Below are 19880 nucleotides of genomic sequence, written 5' to 3'. Positions count from 1 at the left end.
AGCCTTTGGGAGGCAGGGAGGTGAGAGGGCATCAGAGAAAGGTAGGGAAGGAAAGAGGGGACAGAAGCCAGCGTTGCCCGTAGCACCCCTGACTATCATTCAAGGCACCACTGATTTAGATAATGCAACCTATTATGAAGGCTCAGATAGATATTGGAAGATTGCTATCATATCCCCTCTCAGCCTCCTCTTTACCAGGCATACCCAACTCCCTCAACTGTTCCTCATTAGGCTTGGTTTCCAGGCCCTTGAACATCTTGGTTGCCCTTCTCTGCACATATTTCAGCTTGTCAATATCCTCCTTAAATTGTAGTGCCCAGAAGTGGACACAGTACTCCAGGTGTGGTCAGACCAAGGCAAAATAGAGCAGAACTATAACATCCCTTGATCTAGACGCTATACTTTTGTTGATGTAGCCTAGAGTAGCATGAGCTTTTTTGCTGCTGCATCACACTGTTTACTCGTGTTAAACTTGTGGTCTAAGACCCTTAGACTCTTTTCACATTTACTACCGGTAAGTCAGGTGTCTTCCACCTTACATTTGTATGGCTGGTTCTTCCTGCCCAAGTCTAGAACCTTATATTTGTCCCTACTGAAATTCATTTTGTTAGCTTTAACCCAGTTCTCCAATCTGTTAAGGTCATCTTGAATCTTGACTCTGTCTTCAGTGGCATTGGCTCTCCCTCCCAGCTGGGCTACCCCTCCCAGTTTGCAACAACAACATGACAGTTCTATATATGAAGTGATACTTTGACCGGCACACCAGTTTCACCTCCCTGCAGACCAGCGTGGTGTAGTGGTTAAGAGCGGTAGTCTTGTAATCTGGGGAACCGGGTTCACGTCTCCGCTCCTCCACATGCAGCTGCTGGGTGACCTTGGGCTAGTCATACTTCTCTGAAGTCTCTCAGCCTCACTCACTTCACAGAGTGTTTGTTGTGGGGGAGGAAGGGAAAGGAGAATGTTAGCCGCTTTGAGACTCCTTCGGGTAGTGATAAAGCGGGATATCAAATCCAGTCTCTTATCTTCTTCTTCTTCTGCACATTCATGAACATCTTAGTTCACAGAGTTGGTCAGAGTGTGTTGCAACTAGGGCAATATAATCCACAAATTGGTAAGGAAAGAAGTTGAAGGATCCTGGAGCGCAGAAGCTGAGATGACCTTCACAAGGAAAGTGGGGTGGGGAGAGCTGAATGGGACTGGGGGCTGGCAGGAGCCCCTGGAGCAAATGAAGTGGGTGGAAGGTCAAGATGCCCAGGAGCCAGAGCGCTAGGGGTCTATAGGAACTGCAGAGTATGTTTATCTATGTGGGTGCAACATGAGGATCTTAAGCACATTCTTGAGATGCCCCCTAGTCAATGCTGCCATTGTCCTCTACTTTACATGCAGGCACAGGCCCGACTCTTGCTACCTCCGGCCCACAGCCTGAGGAATGCAGTATGCTTGGATTTGCCCTTTCTCAGTGCTGACTCTGGGATTTTCCAGGCATTAAACTTGCCATTTTGAGGCCAATCCCATTGCAGCAGGAGTAAGAAAGCCTAACTGACATTGCTGTAAATAAAGGACCCCAGCAGTTGATTTCCCTGCCCACACTCCTCCTGAGAGCAAGATCTAAGAGTACACTGCCTGGATCTCTATAACTGGGGGAACTGGCTGGCTAAGCTATCTGTGGTACCGTTTCTCACACCAACGGAAAAAGGGATAGTGCTGCCTGTAGTAGCCATTGTTGCTGGCACAATAACAATAATCTTGCTCTAGAAGGATAAGTAGAGATGCAGGAGGATGGGTGAAGTGGCACGGTTCATCTGCCTTTGAACAGTTGAGTAAGAAATCAGGGTTGTCGCCAACTAAGTTATACTGAGAGTAGACCAATTAAAAGTAATGGACCTAAGTTAGTCACATCCATTGATTTCCATGGGTCTTCTCTGAGTAGAATTTGGATACAATCCACAGAAATGTACCTTTTCCCAAAGTAGATAAGCAGTGATGAACAAAGCTGCCTTCACCTGCAGTGGTCCCAGATACTTCCAGTCATGCTGGTGTAAATAGCAAAGTGCTCCCAGGAAAAAGTCGGCATCCCTCACAATGGGTTAAGACCTTCAGTGCTGTCGCACATGGAGTAGGGACAGTGTCTCGCAGCCACCTGTTTCTACAGTGCTGTATTATTTCCCCACAGAGACCATCACTCCTCCTCAGCCAGCAGCTGAGCAAACACTCCCTGCTTTCCCAGGCTGCACCCAGCTGAGTAGAACGGAAAAGGGGGGTGGGGTGGGAGCAGCAAGTTTGTCAGGAACCACAAGTACTCAAGAGCTGAAGCAGCCTTGATTTCTTCAGGGTCAGGCGTTGGCCTAGAACAGGGGTCTGCAACCTTTAAGACAAAAAGAGCCACTTGGACCCGTTTTCGAAGAAAAAAAAAACTGGGAGCCGCAAAACCATTGCGACATTTAAAACAAATATATCTCCGGAGCTGCAATCTGACAGCGGGTGGGAAGGTGACGTCGGGACAGTGCGTGACTAACGCATGCACTGCCCCCATGCGACGTCACAGCCAGTACAGCGCCCGCCAAAGTGGGGAGTGTCGGGGCACACAGTGCGCCTCCTCCCCTCGCTAGTATCCGCCCTGGAGCCGCGGCAAAGGTGTAAAAGAGCCACATGCGGCTCCGGAGCCACGGGTTGCAGACCCCTGGCCTAGAACCTTCCATATTGATTGGGAGGATATCTATGTGAACATAGGCTCTGGACTAGAGTATTGGATGATCCAAAGTCTGGGACTGGGAATTCAGAACAGGAGTCAAAGAAGTGGTCCAAGCCAGGTTTGCAATACAGAGGGAGAGCAAGGGGCTGTGGAGCAGACACTGAGGCATCAAGGGAGGTGGGTCAGAGAAGTCTGGTATACTCGGTATAATGTCCCAGATCAAGGTCTCACACCAAAGTGCTCAGACTGAAAAGTTTAAGCTGTACAACGTGCTATTGAAGTTTATAGGCTGCTTGGTTTTTCCTGACACAGCGGAACAGTCAGTAAGTTTTGGTTAAAGGCTCTGCAGTTATCAGGGTGGTGATATAGTGATCTGGTCCCCAATTTCCAGAAACCAAGGATTGAGACTCATGATGCCTGACTATCTACATCTGGCTGGCATAGGCAATCACTGATTTCCTCTTCCACCACCAAATTTTTCCTCCTTTAAAAGATGGCCTATGTCTCAGAGCTCCATAAGATGGTTCTCAAACAAACATTAAGGTAGTCACACGTCTTGCTTCATAGAAAGTAGACTTCTATTTGAAAAAGTCTTCTAATTGAAGTGCTACCAGTCCATATCCAGTTTAAAGGTATACAGAACCCTAAGCAGGCAAAATGAGCAGGAGGGGGCTTGAAGTTACATACTTAGCACCTGGATGGCAAACTGAACAGGCAAACTTGGTCACAGTCAGTGTTCCTCACAATGGTGAATAAGATGTATTTCTATTTAAATACAGCAACTACTTCTAAATGTGTCCCTAAATCTATAAATTAGATTTTGCATATTATCCTCTTCTTTTTAAAACCTTTTTAAAACAAAAAAAAGCTTAGTATTGTGAGATACCACAACATTGTAACAGGTGGCTTGGCAGCAAAGCATACATTGAGCTGGTGGGTATCAGGCAGCAATGACTGAAAAGGGCAAATTGTAATCTATAAGGCATATGTTTGTGTCTGGTAATGATGGCAGGGCAGACCCAGGATGTTTTGCTTCTTGAAGTTTAGCAGCACATAGCAACACCAACAAGGTGCATACAATACCCAGGGCTAGTCAATATATTTTGAAGCTGAGACAGAAAATCTGACAAAATCCTCTTGTCTACTTAGCAGTAAGTAATCACCAAGTATCAAAATTAAATAAATAACTACTTTCTGCCTTTTCCCAACACCCCAAAATGAGCTGCCTAAGGCAGATTCCTCTCTCTCCCTAATGTTAGAGCTAGCCCTGGCTTTCCACCTAGGTACATGCGCTGGGCAGAATGGCCACACCATAGTCAGAAAGCCAGCCTGTAATTGTGGTTGTGAGGCAGGGGATTATATGCATTTGGCTTTAGCAGAGGGGCAAAATAGTAGGCCGCTGTATTGGAGCAGCAAACCAGGATTGGTTTCTGGTGGAAACAGCTGAAGTTGAGCTGACCGAATGGCAGCGTCTTTCCCTGCCCTTGTCTTGCTGTGTTTTCTGCACGTCTCCTTGTGTGTTGTTGGCTCTAGGGTATTTTTAGCTGCTCTCTTCTCTCTACAGGTCTACTGCACGCCTCTCGACTGACTCAGTGGTACCAAAATCCCAGTCCCTGGAATTGGACTTAGCTCATCTTACAGCTCTGTTTCCCTGTGTGTGAGACGTGCCAAACTGTAGGGCAGCAGCATACAGGACTGCCAGCAGGGGTGGATGAGAAGGAACTATGCTGTGAGCAGGGGGGATGGGCATTATGAATGAGAGGGCTGCACCCTCAGTGCTAAGCTCCAACTATGCTCTGGCCATTGCAGCTGCACTTTGAAGGGAAAGGGCTTGGGTGCTTTTGCCCTGAGTCACTAAGGGAGGGGTTACTTAACTGCCCATGGAAGCATGGAGAGTCAAGGCTCCACATACTTGCTTAAAAGGCCTCCTCAGCTTGACTTGCAGTCTCACTCTTATCCTCACACTAAAGAAGTTGGGAAAATCAGACTTCTAATGGGCCCAGAAGGTGAAAAACTGTCACGCAACTTTGCAGGTTTACTCAACCCTGCAGGCAAAGCAGTCAAGAATCTCATTTTCACTTTGAACATATGTCTATTTACTTATTTTTTACCCTTGGCAAAGGAAAGCTGGAAAACAAAAATATTCATTTTTTTAACTGAATTCCCCTTTCAACCCAGTCTTATGGTTGGACTAAACAATTACACATGTAACTACCCAGAGATATGAATTCTGTAAAACTGAATTTCCCACTGAAAATCAGAATCAGAATTATGTAGTAACAGGAATGAGAATTTCCCCCTCTCTAAATTTCAGAGTGTCAAAAATTATTCAGTCAATACCATTGTGGGCTGGGGGGGGGGGAGCTATCTGCGATAGTTTCCATCAAAGTACTTTACAACTGTAATCCCAGAGAGGGAATGAAAATACCCTCTGATTTAGCCAATACGATTATGACATCACTGGTCTGTTCCTCCAACTATTGCTTATCAGTCTACCCTGGGGATGGATCACTAATGCAGCACCTGTGAGTTCCAGTGTACTTTCCAGTAGCTCCTATGCTGCCCCTCAAAAATCTACTGTAAGGGGCTGTATTCTTTCTGCCCAGTTCCTGTTTGCATTGGCTCAGCCTGCGCCATATCCCAACAGAAGCCATTTCTTGTTTGGCATCAGTGGCACTTCCTTAAAATTCCAAATGCACCTGCTGACCAAAAAGATTAGTAACCCCTGGACTATAGGTATAGAGTTCAGTTTTCACTCTCTCCCCTGCCCTGCGCCTTTGTTAGAAACTTCCTTACTGGGCAGGCCCCAAAGTTTTATCACAAATTGATAAAGTTCAAGTTTTTGTGAAAGATGGAGGATCAAGTGTTGCTGAGCTTGACTCATTGCCTCTTTCCTTCCTTTCTTGAGCAATCTGTGGCCACTTTGGAGGACACAAAAATCCTGTCTTAGCACAGCAGACCTAGTGTGGATGTGGAGATTGCAGCCCTTATTATGTGTGGGAGATTGGGGGCCACTGAGGACTGTTCTACACCCGCATCTCAAGAGACTGAAGGAATGCACAGAAAGTGGGTGGGTGGAGAACTGAAGGCGGGAACAGCATCCAGCAGGAGGGAGTGTTAGATCTGAGGAAAGGAGAGGCCAGAAAGTGTTGTCTGTTGCTGAGGGAATTCCCCCTGGTTGCTGGGGGAGGGAGGCAAGAGATGGGATCAATAGAAGGGTTGCCTTGTCTGGGAAGTGTGAGGAATGGGGGGTGGGTTGAGGTCCCTTTCACTTCTTTTAGGTCATTTTAGTTTAGATGCCCCAAAAGAGGCATCAGGCAGTTTTAAGAAAGAAAGAAAAAGTATTTTGGCACTTTAAAGATTAACAAGTATATTATGGCATAAACCTTTGTGGATTCAAGCCTACTTCATCAGATGCCTGAAGTGAAATCTTATTTGGCATGTAAGGAAGGAGAAAATTGCAAGGTGAGAGTTGAATGGCAATGGGATGCAAAAATTACAGTCAGAGATAATTAGAATTTAAACATATGTTTACATAGGCACACATTTTACAATAGCAAATTAAGTTATTGCCAATCATCTCAGCAATACTGACTGAACAAACACCTTTAGTGGGGCAGGGAATCGTTCACAAGAAACAGACATAGATAGTAAATATATACTGGTATTAACAAGCCAATTAACATATATAATTTATTCCCAGTCCTCTAAAAAAATGAGGTGCCCTGCCCTCAAATCCTTGCTCTTTAATCCTAACTGTGACAGGCTGCAGTTGTTTGATGGAGGAAGTGCACTCTGTGCATGCTTATTCTGCACAAATTCCAAGGCTCAGCCTACTAGAGCTGACCTGTCCATAAATTAAGGTTTGCTCTCTAACTCCAACCAACCCATTCTCTCCCGAGTCACTACTTCTGAGTGGAGGAAAAGATTTAATTAGTGTGTTCTCTAGATAGCAAGAATTTTTCTGTCTTTCCAATTTTACTTGTAGTTCCATAGTTGTGCTGTTTACTTTGTTAGTATCTATAATCTATAACTGCTGCTGTACCTTGTGTAGTTTTTAATTAAAGTAGGAATCTGGTTGGAAATGTGAATTTAAAGTGTAAAAGGTAAAGGGACCCCTGACCATTAGGTCCAGTTGTGACCAACTCTGGGGTTGTGGCGCTCATCTAGCTTTATTGGCCGAGGGAGCCGGCATACAGCTTCCGGGTCATGTGGCCAGCATGACTAAGCTGCTTCTGGCGAACCAGAGCAGCGCACGGAAACGCCGTTTACCTTCCCGCCAGAGCGGTACCTATTTATCTACTTGCACTTTGATGTGCTTTCGAACTGCTAGGTTGGCAGGAGCAGGGACCGAGCAACAGGAGCTCACCCCCACCCCATTGTGGGGATTTGAACCACTGACCTTCTGATTGGCAAGTCCTAGACGTTAACACAAATTGTTGGGAAAGTGATATATGAAGGCTCTTTCAGGATGTCTTTCATGTACTCCTGGTAGCCTCCTACTCTGCTGACAGTGAATATTATATCACACAGCTGAAGTTAAAGGTGTGAAAATCACAAGGAAATACAGTGTAGAATCCTTTATTTAACATGCAGTTGCCACAGCTTCTCCTCAACTGCCATGATTTTCTGTTCCAAGCACCAATTAAATCCTTGTCCCAGGAAAACTCCATGAAACCCCTCACACAGCACAAGTAGCTGTCAATGACAGTATGGTTGAGAAGCTGAGGGAGAGAGGCCTCTTATAGCCCAAATGCTCTTTACCAATTTAAGGTGGTTTTAACCCAGGAGCTGTGTACTGATGCAGCCAGTGACATTTGGCTGTAAATGGTTAAAATCAGCCTTGACCGTTGGACTCCTCTGTCATGCGGTCATGGAGAGTAGTGTGTGGGCAGCGAGCAGGCAGCATAAGCCAGAGTTGCTATATTCAGAAAAGATATATAGAAACAGAACAAAGAACCTCCACTTTTCTCATATGCCTACATTGAAAATGTTTTTTTTAAAAAAAACAACAACATACATTTGAACGACTGATAATGGCCATTTGAATGCATAGGTTGCTTTGAAATGGTCATAGGAACACATACCAGTTTTCCAAATTGCTATTAGAATTCCCAGGCCTTCTCTCTCTCTCTCTCTCTCTCTCTCTCTCTCTCTCTCTCTCACACACACACACACACACACACACACACCCTGACCCATTCCACATTTGTCTGTGGTGCAACTGTGGCAGTGAAAATAATTACAAAAGCAAAGCCACAACATCAGTGGGGCCTTTTCACTTTGTCAGGTGATCATGCCTCCTTAATCACAGCTCTGACTTTCTCTTCCTGTTGATCTCTTTCTAGGTTGTCAACAAATTCTGCACCCTCTACCTTTAGCTGATCTGAACAGCAGAGGTTTCTTCTCCTCTGCTGCCATTCAGAACAGCTGGTGGGCAGATGGGAACATTCTAGAATCATTAGCTTGTAGAGTTGGAAGGGACCCTGAGGGCCATCTAGTCCAACCCCTGCAAAGCAGGAATGTCAACTAAAGCATCCATGGCAGACGGCCATCCAACCTTTGCTTAAAAACCTCCAGTGGAGAGTCCACCACCTAATGATGACCAATCACTGTGGAAACCACAGAACAGAGTGCCCCTTCCTGTTTTATGAAGCATCCCAACTGCTCCTCAGCATTTCTGAAAGGCGACAGCAAAGGAAGAGCTCATACTGAAGGAAAGTTCTCCTTCTCCACTATCTGATTTCTCCTAGCTTTCCTGGCAGTAACCTACCATGAAATTGAGAACACCGCTCATCAGTTAGGCCCCCAGGGCTACTGACACACCACACAGATAGCAAGGCGATGCACCAGGCGACAAATGCACACCCTTGCAAAGAACATACCTTCACATATGGAAGCTTCCATAAGCACACACCGTAATAATACATATTCAATTGCATGTTCTGAATCACATATCATTCACATGTTAAGTTATAAACCACACCCCCATGTTTTGAACAATACATGAAGTTATCAATGACAAAAACATAGCTCCAACTCATCTGTGCGTATTAAGCAAATACATATTAATTTTTCATGCACAATGCCATTGAAAATGCATGAACCCATTTCATTTACTCAAAACCCAAACCAACTACAAGCAAAGGGAATTTTTACAAGCATGCATCAGAACAGCAGGTGCTATTCAAGTTCCTGGCACTGGTGGCATACTCCTAGCAAGACATCCTGTGGTCAGCTTATGTCTTTTTCTACTTTGTTCATGTAGGATAGTGTCCATTATCTCTGGAATGTGTGACTTTACTGGTCAGCCAATACACACTATGGTCTCATAATCATATATCAAGGCAATTATCATTTTATTTTCCACTTGATGCCATTGCTAGTTGAACCACTGTCGCATCACAGGATTTCCTGTGCTGTCACGATGCTATGCTCTATAAACCAAAAGTTTAGCTTAGTCTTACACAATTGCTATCACTGGAGCATCTGATCAAAACATATACATGGAAAGTCTTCTCGTCAAATCCCTCCACAAACACTTTTAAAAGTGTTGTGCAAAACACCAGTCTCCCAACCTCAGCCACTCATCTGCAGCTCCTTATAAAATGATACTAGGGCTCCTCAGAAGGTTGTTGTAAGAACTATAGAGATAGCACTACATGAATGCTACGTAGTACAGGAGGATTGCATCTTACACACTTTTAACTTGCGCAATTTCAACCATACAAGGTTGAAGGCTTGCTTGTTTAAATCATGCAAGTTCAATGCAAGCAAGCTTTTTCCGGTATGGAAAGAGCTTTTAAGCTCTCCGCCTTGCTTGGGGTGGGGGGCAAGGTTCACTCAGCATGCGGCCTCTGGGATACCACTGCTGTCACCTGGAGCGCAGCAGCTGGAGGAACAGACCAGGGATATTATAACCTTCTCAGCCAATGGAGGGATGGGGAGGATTCAGTCTCTCCTGTTGCCAGGCAAATTATAGTAAGAGCAGCGATCCTTGCTCCTCTGTTTATTGAGTATGTAATTGATGCAATGATAGGACTGACAGTGAAATCTGATCGTTTAAATAAATCTTCATTGTAAAGAAGTCTATGTGGGATACATTCCATCTTGTTTACCTGTGTCCCATATTACCTCAAGCTGCCTCCATCAACTATATTTGAAATTCTGCCACATTTCTGATTGTGGAACTCAAATCTTCAGGTGTCTGGATTTCAGTGAGCAAACATTTAACACCTAAGGAAGGCTATTACTTGCTGTCTTAGAAGTTTTTGTTCAGCCACTCTGGAACTTCGTTGCTGTGGGCAGGATGCTGTTATCAGAAGGCCACAGTGACAATGCAGTCCTCTTTGGCATTTTCACTATCAAATCCAAATTGTGGCATGTGCCATTCTTACCTGTCAATGGCTGGCATGTGGGTTTGCACTGTAGAGATGCAGAAGTATAGTGGTGCCTCGCAAGACGAAATTAATTCGTTCCGCAAGTCTCTTCATCTTGCGGTTTTTTCGTCTTGCGATGCACGGTTTCCCATAGGAATGCATTGAAAATCAATTAATGCGTTCCTAGGGAAACCGCCTTCAGACCAGGTCTGGGGACAGTCTGTCCCCGGACCTCTTCTGAAGGCTGGGGGGGGACGGGACGACAAGGGCTTTTCTTCCCACCCCCAGCATTTTAAAAAACCCCGGGACAGCGGAGGACTTCTCCGCTGTCCGGGCGATCTTAAAATGCTGGCGGGCGGCATTTTAAAATCGCCCCAGACAGCGGAGGACTTCTCCGCTGTCCGGGGCGATTTAAAAGCCCCTGGGAAGGCAGGCAGGGGGGACAAAGACTTTTGCCCCCCGCCAGCCTTCAGAAGAGGTCCTGGACCTCTTCTGAAGGCGGGCGGGGGGCGAAAGTCTTTGCTCCCCCCCGCCTGCCTTCAAAAGGTGTCCCCGTGGCGGCGGGAGGTGTTCCCTGCCCCCCGCCCGGCTTCGGAGCACCGGGAGAAGCGATCTCCCCGCAGCCCCTTGCTTCAAAAGAGGTCGGGGGCAGCGGGAAGCTCTTCCCGCTGTCCCCAGACCTCTTTTGAAGCAAGGGGCGGTGGGGAGAAGCGATCTCCCCGCAGCCCCTTGCTTCAAAAGAGAAGACCCGCTGTCCCCGGGGCAAGCTTCGTTTTGCGAAGCAAGCCCATAGGGAAATTCGTCTTGCGAGGCAACTCGAAAACGAAAAAACCTTTCGTTTTGCGAGTTTTTCGTCTCGCGAGGCATTCGTCTTGCGGGGTACCACTGTAGAGAGTTGTCTTATCTGCATTTACAGACTTCTGTACCCAAAGTCTAGGCTGCGTGTCACTTATTTATTTGTTGCATTTATATCCCACCTTTTTCTCTAAGAAGCTCAAGGTGGTGTACATTGTTCTTCTATGCTTCATTTAATCCCTACAACAACCCTGTAAGGCAGGTTAAGCTGAGAAGCAGTGATTGGCCCAAGGTCACCAGGTGAGCTTCATGGCTGAGTGGGGATTTGAACCCTGCTCTCCCAGTTTCTAGTCCAACACTTTAACCACCACACCACCGCACTTCATTCCCCACCCCTATCTCGGCATTGTAGACATAACCTTGCCACTGTGTGCAACTGTCCCTCTGAGTAATATCCTATTGTAGATCCCCAAGTCTGTGATTTCTCAGCTTATAAGAACAACTCGTTCCTTTTGTTGGAGTTATTGGAGAACATTATTCTTCTCTCCAAGCCCAACTAACCAGCCTGAACTCCAGAGGAGCCAGGAATTAAACTGCCATGCTGTGTTTTAAAACTGTTGGAATCCCTGGCCGTTATCCCTGGAAGGCATGGAGACAAGTTTTGTAGCCAGGTTGTATTTCCTTTTAACATGTAATTGGGCCTTTGAACTCTCACACAACAGCCCAGCCATGGACTGGCCCGACCAGTTTATACTCAGAGGGTCATTGTTCTGAGTCATTAAGAGATATCTCCGGGCCTGGCTCACTACCCACCCACATCCTGCCATACAAAAGAGGGCAGAGCATAAACAAAGGCACCCTCTTAATGGAACAACTGTGTGACATTAAAGAGCCAAATGTTTCAAACACAGTACCTGCTGCCTTCGGTCACAGAGGTGAAACACAGCGTCTGGCCACATTCAGCTTTTGCAATACGTGCATATTTATAGGATGAGTTCAGCTTCCAGTATCTGGAGCAGAGCTGAGCTGGGGTATCGGAAATCGGCTATGCAATTTCTGCGCATGCAGAATGTTGCTGACAGCCTCTGCTATACAACCCCACCTCTAGCAGAGAAATGACTGACCAGGCAAACTTGAAAGGATGGGAAAACAAACTCACATCTCATTCCATTATCAATTCTGTTCATGCAGAATCCTATTGTCTGTGCCGTCCTCCGCCCTTCATGGGCTTATCGGAGGAGGCAGGTATGAACGTATGAAGGGGAATCATACTGAATCCAACCACCAGCCCTTCTAGACCAGAACTGCCTCCTCTGAAAGGTAGCAGTTCTCCAAAGTCTTCCTGCAGATATCTGTACCAGCTACAGATCTGGGATCCTCTAAATGGAAGATGTCACAGACTGAAACTGGGAAACTGAGCAAAATACTATATATGTTGTACTATTGTGCCATGGTCCCTCCACATGGAAGAGGAGGGGATAAAGTGGGCTCCTCTGTCTTCTTTCGGTTACTTACAACATGTTACCATTAGCATTACCACTGAATTTGAATTGATGCTTCTGAATTATGGTGCTGGAGGAGACTCTTGAGAGTCCAATGGACTGCAAGAAGATCAAATGCATCCATTCTTAAGGAAATCAGCCCTGAGTGCTCACTGGAAGGACGGATCCTGAAGCTGAGGTTCCAATACTTTGGCCGCCTTATGAGAAGACTCCCTGGAAAAGACCCTGATGTTGGGAAAGATGGAGGGTACAAGGAGAAGGGGACGACAGAGGACGAGATGGTTGGACAGTGTTCTCGAAGCTACAAACATGAGTTTGACCAAACTGCAGTAGGCAGTGGAAGGCAGGAGTGCCTGGCGTGCTCTGGTCCATGGGGTCACGAAGAGTCCGACACAACTAAACGACTAAACAACAACAACAACCATTAGCAGAGAATCCCCCTGAAATGCCTACCTGAGAAACTTCTTTTCACCCTGCACTTAAAAACTGACCTCATTTATATCATCACCTTCTTCTGCCCATTCTTGAAAGCAAGGCATTGGACATATAAAATTAAGATTAGGACAAAAGCAGAGCAGATCTAACTCTGTGACCTCTGCAACCTGAGTCTTTCTAACCAGGAACATTTCAGAAGTGATTCAAAGAACCCCAGGCCATTAAGCTGAGTCTCAGGATTTACAAGGAAACAACTTGTATGAACAGCAGACTGGAGTCTAAGGGCAAAGGTATCCCTAGCATTGTGCAATCTTTATTGCCACTTCGGTTTTACTCTGCTGAGCTACCCCAAAATAGTTTTCACTAATGCAAAAACCTCATGAAATCAAAGGGTCCTGATCTATCTAGAAGTAGTTGTAGCCTATCCAATTAAACCTAATGGAACAAGAAAGTAAGAACTATCCCGACTCAGTCCATTTAGCAATAATAAAACTAGACACCCTCCACCCCTGCTTAATACAGTGGTACCTCGGGTTAAGAACTTAATTCGTTCTGGAGGTCTGTTCTTAACCTGAAACTGTTCTTAACCTGAAGTACCACTTTAGCTAATGGGGCCTCCCGCTGCTGCCGCGCCACCACCGTGCAATTTATGTTCTCATCCTGAAGCAAAGTTCTTAACCTGAGGTACTATTTCTGGATTAGCAGAGTCTGTAACCTGAAGCATCTGAAACCTGAAGCGTATGTAACCCGAGGTACCACTGTAGTCTAACTGGCTACAGTGGCAGACTTTGGGCTTTAAAATTTAAGCAGTGCCCTGTGTGAGGCCAAAATTCACTACCACCAAACCACCTCTTGCCTTCTGTTGCTCATCATTGTTGCAGCAAAGCCTGTGGTGTCCTCTCGGCTCAGTGCCCAGCGAGGGCAAACCAGTTGCACTCCCCCAAATCCACCTCTGCTGGCTAGAGCATGGATTAGCAAATATGCACCCACATATGCACACGTGGTCATTTGCAATGGCTCCCTATAATATATTGGGACCTTTCTTACGTTATCCAACACTACACGAAATATTTTAGCCACTTCAAGTTGTTAGTTGGGCTCTTGTGTCTTTGTGCTCAGTGTCATACTTCTTGTACCTAAAAGATTATAATAGTAAAACAGGTCTCACCTTGTGGAAAGAGTGACAACTTTCTGGGTATCAAACTGTGTCTGCAGCTTTTTGGAGTTGCACAATCTATAGACTGGCCCTTCTCAGTACAGTCATACCTCAGGATAAATATGCTTCAGGAAAAGTATTTTTGGGTTGCGCTCCACGGTGACCCAGAAGTAACAGAGCATATTACTTCTGGGTTTCGCCACTCGCGCATGGGCAGATGGTCAAAATGACGCCATGTGTATGCGCGGAAGCAGTGAAACGCGACCCACACACGCGCAGTCACTTCTTACGTTCTATTCAGGATGTGAACAGGGCTCTGGAACAGATCCCGTTCGCATCCCGAGGTACCACTGTATTTTCCTGTGTCATTAGAAACCTTGAATAAAGGCTGGGAATTAAGTCCATGGGAATTAAGTGTAGCTGAGACCTCCTGAAATGATGAGCTGGTTGTTAGATCAAACAAAAGCAACAGAGACTTGGTTTGGTTAAGTGTTCCTAAACCAGGGATTCCATCTTACATAGCTAGAAATTCCATGCAAAGCATGACATTTTCATACACATTAAATTAATGTGTTGCATAGAACAGTTATAATTTTGCAACCTTAACACGGTGCTGGACAGAGGATTGTGTTGAAGACAACAGAAGAATGTCTGGGAAGGGTACTTCACATGTTGCAGCTTTAAGATGTACACTTATACACCATCTCCAGCTTGCTCACAATTTTGTGACATTTTAGTTAGCCCTCATAAATTTATTCTTCTACGGTGATTTTGGTATTCCTCCCACCCATTGATCAACACGGCTACCTACATCTAAAGCTGTAATACCTGATGTCCATATGCAGTTTTTTTAACTCCAAGGAAATATACCAGGGCAGTCTGCCAAGGGTTTTGTATGCTCTTAATTGCTACAGTTTTAGCAGGTACACAACAAAGGTCTAAAACATGTACCAATTAAAATCACAATAAGCAAAGCAGCCCTCAGAGAGGAAGGGGGAAGGAGATTGTGGGGAAGGCAAAATAGGAAGCCTTCTGTCTTTTACTGGGCTACCTTAAGTGAAGGATTTTATAAACCCAAAGGCTTGCACATTCCCCAGTAATACTATCTGCATTTCTTGCAAATGATCAGCCTCTCCTTCCCTGGGGTCAGCCCAGCAACAGGCCAAACACCTTCCCCACCTCCCAGTGCTTTGTCAGCAGGTGGGACATCCAGGATGGAATTGGAGGGCTGATCATCTGCATCTGTCATTCTTGTCCATTCCTGCTCTCTGTGTGATTCAAATGGCTGGGCTTTATCTGGCAAACAGATGAATGACTAGGAAGGAATGTTTATGGGTGAGGGGAGATAAGCAACTGCATTCTCCAACTTTGCCCAGACCTGCTGAGAACTAGTGGCCAAATCCTCTCTCACCTGCCAGCAACTCAGTAATGTTTCCAGTTCAAATACAGCAGCCTTTTAATTTGAGCAATGAAAGAATGCATTTATTCCATCACACCTTTGTCCCTGGTGTAAGAATCTTGCATTTGCACTCCACAGAGTAGAGAACCCAAGCGACACCACAAGCTACGCACAAAGGCTCATTTTCCTCACAATGTGTCAGGCAACAGCTCCCTTGTTTAGGACAAAGACCTAGTGAAGTCCATAATACGAAAAGCAATTTCACAAATGCTGCTTAAAGCACTTTTGAATCTTGCTCGCACTGTATGAAAGTCAAAAATACATTTTTAAATGTGCCGGTATCAGGTTTTTTAATCAATTTACAGCCATACAGGAAGGTGGGTTTCAAATCACATTTCAAACTTCCTGCATCTTTCCAAAGAGATTGATAATAATAATAATAATTTATTATTTATATCCCGCCCATCTGGCTGAGTTTCCCCAGCCACTCTGGGTGGCTCCCAATCAAGTGTTAAAAACAATACAGCATCAAGTATTAAAAACTTCCCTAAACAGGGCTGCCTTCGGATGTCTTTTAAAGAGAAGATAGCTGCTTATTTCCTTCACAGGGCGTTCCACAGGGCAGGCGCCACTAACGAGAAGGCCCTCTGTCTGGTTCCCTGTAACCTCACTTCTCACAATGAGGGAACCGCCATAAGGCCCTCGGAGCTGGATCTCAGTGTCTGGGCTGAATGATGGGGGTGGAGACGCTCCTTCAGGTATACAGGACCGAGGCCGTTTAGGGCTTTAAAGGTCAGCACCAACACTTTAAATTGTGCTCAGAAATGTACTGGGAGCCAATGCAGATCTCTCATGACCAGTGTTATATGTTCCCGGCGGCAACTCCTAGTCACCACTCTAGCTGCCACATTCTAGATTAATTGCAGTTTCCTGATCACCTTCAAAGGTAGCCCCACGTAGAGCACATTGCAGTAGTCCAAGCTGGAGATAACTAGAGCATGCCCCACTCTGGCAAGACAGTCTGCAGGCAGGTAGGGTCTCAGCCTGCGTACCAGGTGGAGCTGGTAGACAGCTGCCCTGGACACAGAATTAACCTGCGCCTCCATGGACAGCTGTGAGTCCAAAATGACTCCCAGACTGCGCACCTGGTCCTTCAGGGGCACAGTTACCCCATTCAGGTCCAGGGAGTTCCCCACACCCGCCTGTCCCCATCTTGTACTTCTGTCTTGTCAGGATTAAACCTCAATCTGTTAGCCACCACCCATCCTCCAACTGCCTCCAGGCACTCACACAGGACCTTCACTGCCTTCACTGGTTCTGATTTAAAAGAGAGGTAGAACTGGGTGTCATCTGCATACTGATGAACACCCAGCCAAACCCCCTGATAATCTCTCCCAGCGCGTTCATATAGATATTAAAAAGCATGGGGGAGAGGACGGAACCCTGAGGCACCCCACAAGTGAGAGCCCAGGGATCTGAACACTCATCCCCCAACACCACTTTCTGGACACGGCCCAGGAGAAATGAGCGGAACCACTGTATAACAGTGCCCCCAGCTCCCAGCCCCTCTAGACGGTCCAGAAGGATGTTATGGTCGATGGTGTCAAAGGCCGCTGAGAGATCCAGCAGAACTAGGAAACAGCTTTCACCTTTGTCCCTAGCCCGCTGGAGATCATCAACCAGTGTGACCAAGGCAGTTTCAGTCCCATGGTGAGGCCTGAATCCCGACTGGAAGGGATCCAAGTGGTCCGAATCCTCCAGGCGTGCTTGGAGTTGTTCAGCAACCACCCGCTCAATCACCTTGCCCAAGAATGGAAGATTTGAGACTGGGCGATAGTTGGCCATTATGACCAGGTCTAAAGATGTTTTTTTAAGAAGCGGTTTAATGACCGCCTCTTTCAGTGGGTCTGGGAAGGCTCCCTCGCAGAGGGAAGCATTCACCACCCCACGGAGCCCATCACCCAGCCCTTCCCAGCTTGCTTTTATCAGCCAGGATGGACAAGGATCAAGAAGACAGGTGGTTGGTTTCACTTGTCCAAGCAGCCTGTCCACATCCTCAGTGGTAACAGATTGAAATTGATCCCATATAACATGACTAGACAGGATAGGTGTGTGGCATGGCTCTCTTTCCTACTTCCCCCTCCTTTTGCACGACTGCGAGCATCAGTGGCATCATTGACCATTGCTGGACTCCAGTGAAATTGGCAAGGTCTACTTAGTGGTTGTTGATGTGCACCAGCACTGTTGTTCACATATCCGTCTTTTTTCAAGGGAAGACACAGGCATATTATGGCTTCAGTCCTATACCCATGGAAAACAAGGGAACTTGGTTCTGCATCTATAGGATTGCACTCTAAATTGACAAGGTTTCCCCTTGAACTTGCCAGTTCCACTGATAAGTTACATTAGCCTTTGCCAACCTGGTGCTATGAACTTTCAGAATCCCTAACCATTGGCAATGCTGGCTGGGGCTGATGGGAGACATAGTCCTGGATGGTACAACGTTAGCAAAGGGAGAGTCACAGATGGTCAAAATGAGAAGACCTTTTCTCTAACTTTGTCAGTTTCTCTAGACTAGAGGGAAGAGGGTGGTGGCAAACAAAATCCTACTGAGATGAGAAGAGTGCAGAAAGAGGAGGAGGGAAATTTCACATTATCACCAGCCACACTGTGCTGTTATTGTGTCTGTGTCTAGTCACAGGGCAATGTGGGCCACTATCCAAAGCAGGCAAGTCGGGGAGTGTCAACTCCTGCAATAGCTAGAGTGGGAGAGAGGCATTTAAGATTGGGGGGAAAAATAACTTGTGAGTGGTTGTAATGTACATTAATTGAAGCAGGGGAAGATTGTCAAATGATAAAAACACTTCAAAATGCAATGTGACTTCAGCTTAATTTATTCCAGGAATACTTTACAAATTATATAATGTGATGTAGTGGCTAGAGCACTGTGGTTTGGGTGTGCTTTGAATCCCTGCTCAAGCTTTATACCAAACTTGGAGACTTTGGGCAAGTGGCTCTCCCTCAGCCTAGGCAACCTCAAAGGGTTGTGAGAACAAAGATACATGTTAAAATGACCTGTGACTCATGGGTGTAGCGAGGATTTTTGTTAGGGGGGCAGAGCCTCAGTTTGCTATGTATTTTTTATTGCTTTTTATTGATTGGGGGCAGCTGCCCCTCCCTGGCCCCTCTTAGGTACTCCAATGCTGTTACTGGAGCTCCTGTCTTGTAGCCATTGTAGCACTAGGTACCTCCTTCTGCAAGCACAAAGCTTTATTAATATATTCTGTATTTCCCCCCCAGCCCTCCTGAGCCAATTTGGGGTGGGGTGCACAGGGCAGTGGGTGGGTGGGTAGGTAGTTATGTTGCACAAGTACAAATCTTCCTGCTAAAGGAATGAGTGCACTGGATACTGCCCCCTGTTGCTTTTTGAATTGTGGCTGTGAGGTGCTGCTAATTTAATTGAAGCCCCACATTGGTAGAATGGGTGTTTAACTCCCCATGCCCTACGTTTTCTTAATCAAAATTTTATCCCAGCTGCTTTTGGCCCCACAAGGTGGACATGGGAATATAAAATCACCTGAATCTCCAAATGTGCTTTGTAGAAAAAAACTCAAGAGCTGTAGATACCACAGCCTGCTTGCTGATCCTCTCTCTGCCTGGCAATAAAGCAGACAACAGTAGTGGTGAGGAGGAAGAGGAGACAGCAGCAGCGAGAAAGTAGTTTCAGAGGGAGAAGGGCCCACAAAAAGAGTGTTGCCCAAGAGCATATGAAACCTGGAGCCAGCTTTGGTTTACACTGTGCCTCCACCTATGCCCAGACTAGATATCAGTAAGTAAATGCAAATATTACAAAATATCAATAAGTCTCCAGTAATTTCCTTCCAAAGCAAACTGAACCTGGGCAGGTACCACACTCCTGGAACTTCTCACCACGTGGAGAAGAGGGGTGAGCATAACAATATTCTATGCTCTGCATACGGTTCTGATGACCTGCAACTTGCCCTAGATCTTTTAACTTCATAGTAAGCTAAACGTGCACACAACACAGATTGCTGCTGCCTTTTCCTCCTCTCTTTCTGAAATGTCCGGTACAAAACTGCCAGCTGACCATTTTTTTCTGCCACCCTCATTCACTTTTATATGTAGCTCAGCACCACCACTTGATAATGGCCAATTAAATGGATGTGTGCAATGCCAATGAACAGTGGTCTCAACCCTACCACGCCTCCTTTGGAAAGCGAGGCATCTGTACTGCTGTACTAAAGGCCACACAAGCACTATTCTGTAGCAGAAAAGGTTTTCACTTCACCCAATGTATAGCAGAGGGCCCTGGTTCTCCTGCCGCATGGTCATGAAATGGTTACTACTATACTATACGGACTTATAGAATAGCTTAGCTGATGGACAGAGCAAAGATTGCTATTCATACTCAGGAGCATCATCACCTGTTAGACAATAGAGATATCCTTCACTCATGCTTCGTACAATGGTTAGCTTAGTCCTGACCACACAGGTGCTACCT

General features: G+C 46.0%; 1 long non-coding RNA gene across 1 annotated transcript; it reads right to left on the bottom strand.

Annotated features, from left to right (window-relative positions):
• Positions 1 to 7090: 7090 nt before the first annotated feature.
• On the bottom strand, positions 7091 to 19017 carry LOC310699943. Its single transcript, XR_014522321.1, has 4 exons — positions 18936 to 19017; positions 14308 to 14402; positions 13972 to 14053; positions 7091 to 10117 (listed from the first exon to the last, which is right to left on the bottom strand). It is a non-coding gene; the product is annotated as an uncharacterized lncRNA (long non-coding RNA).
• Positions 19018 to 19880: the final 863 nt, after the last annotated feature.

This window comes from Podarcis liolepis (genome assembly GCF_965112155.1).
Source record: "Podarcis liolepis genome assembly, chromosome: 2".
NCBI classification, from domain to species: domain Eukaryota; kingdom Metazoa; phylum Chordata; class Lepidosauria; order Squamata; family Lacertidae; genus Podarcis; species Podarcis liolepis.
The sequence above is the reverse complement of the archived record's forward strand: the minus strand, read 5'-3'. Positions and strand labels throughout refer to the sequence as shown.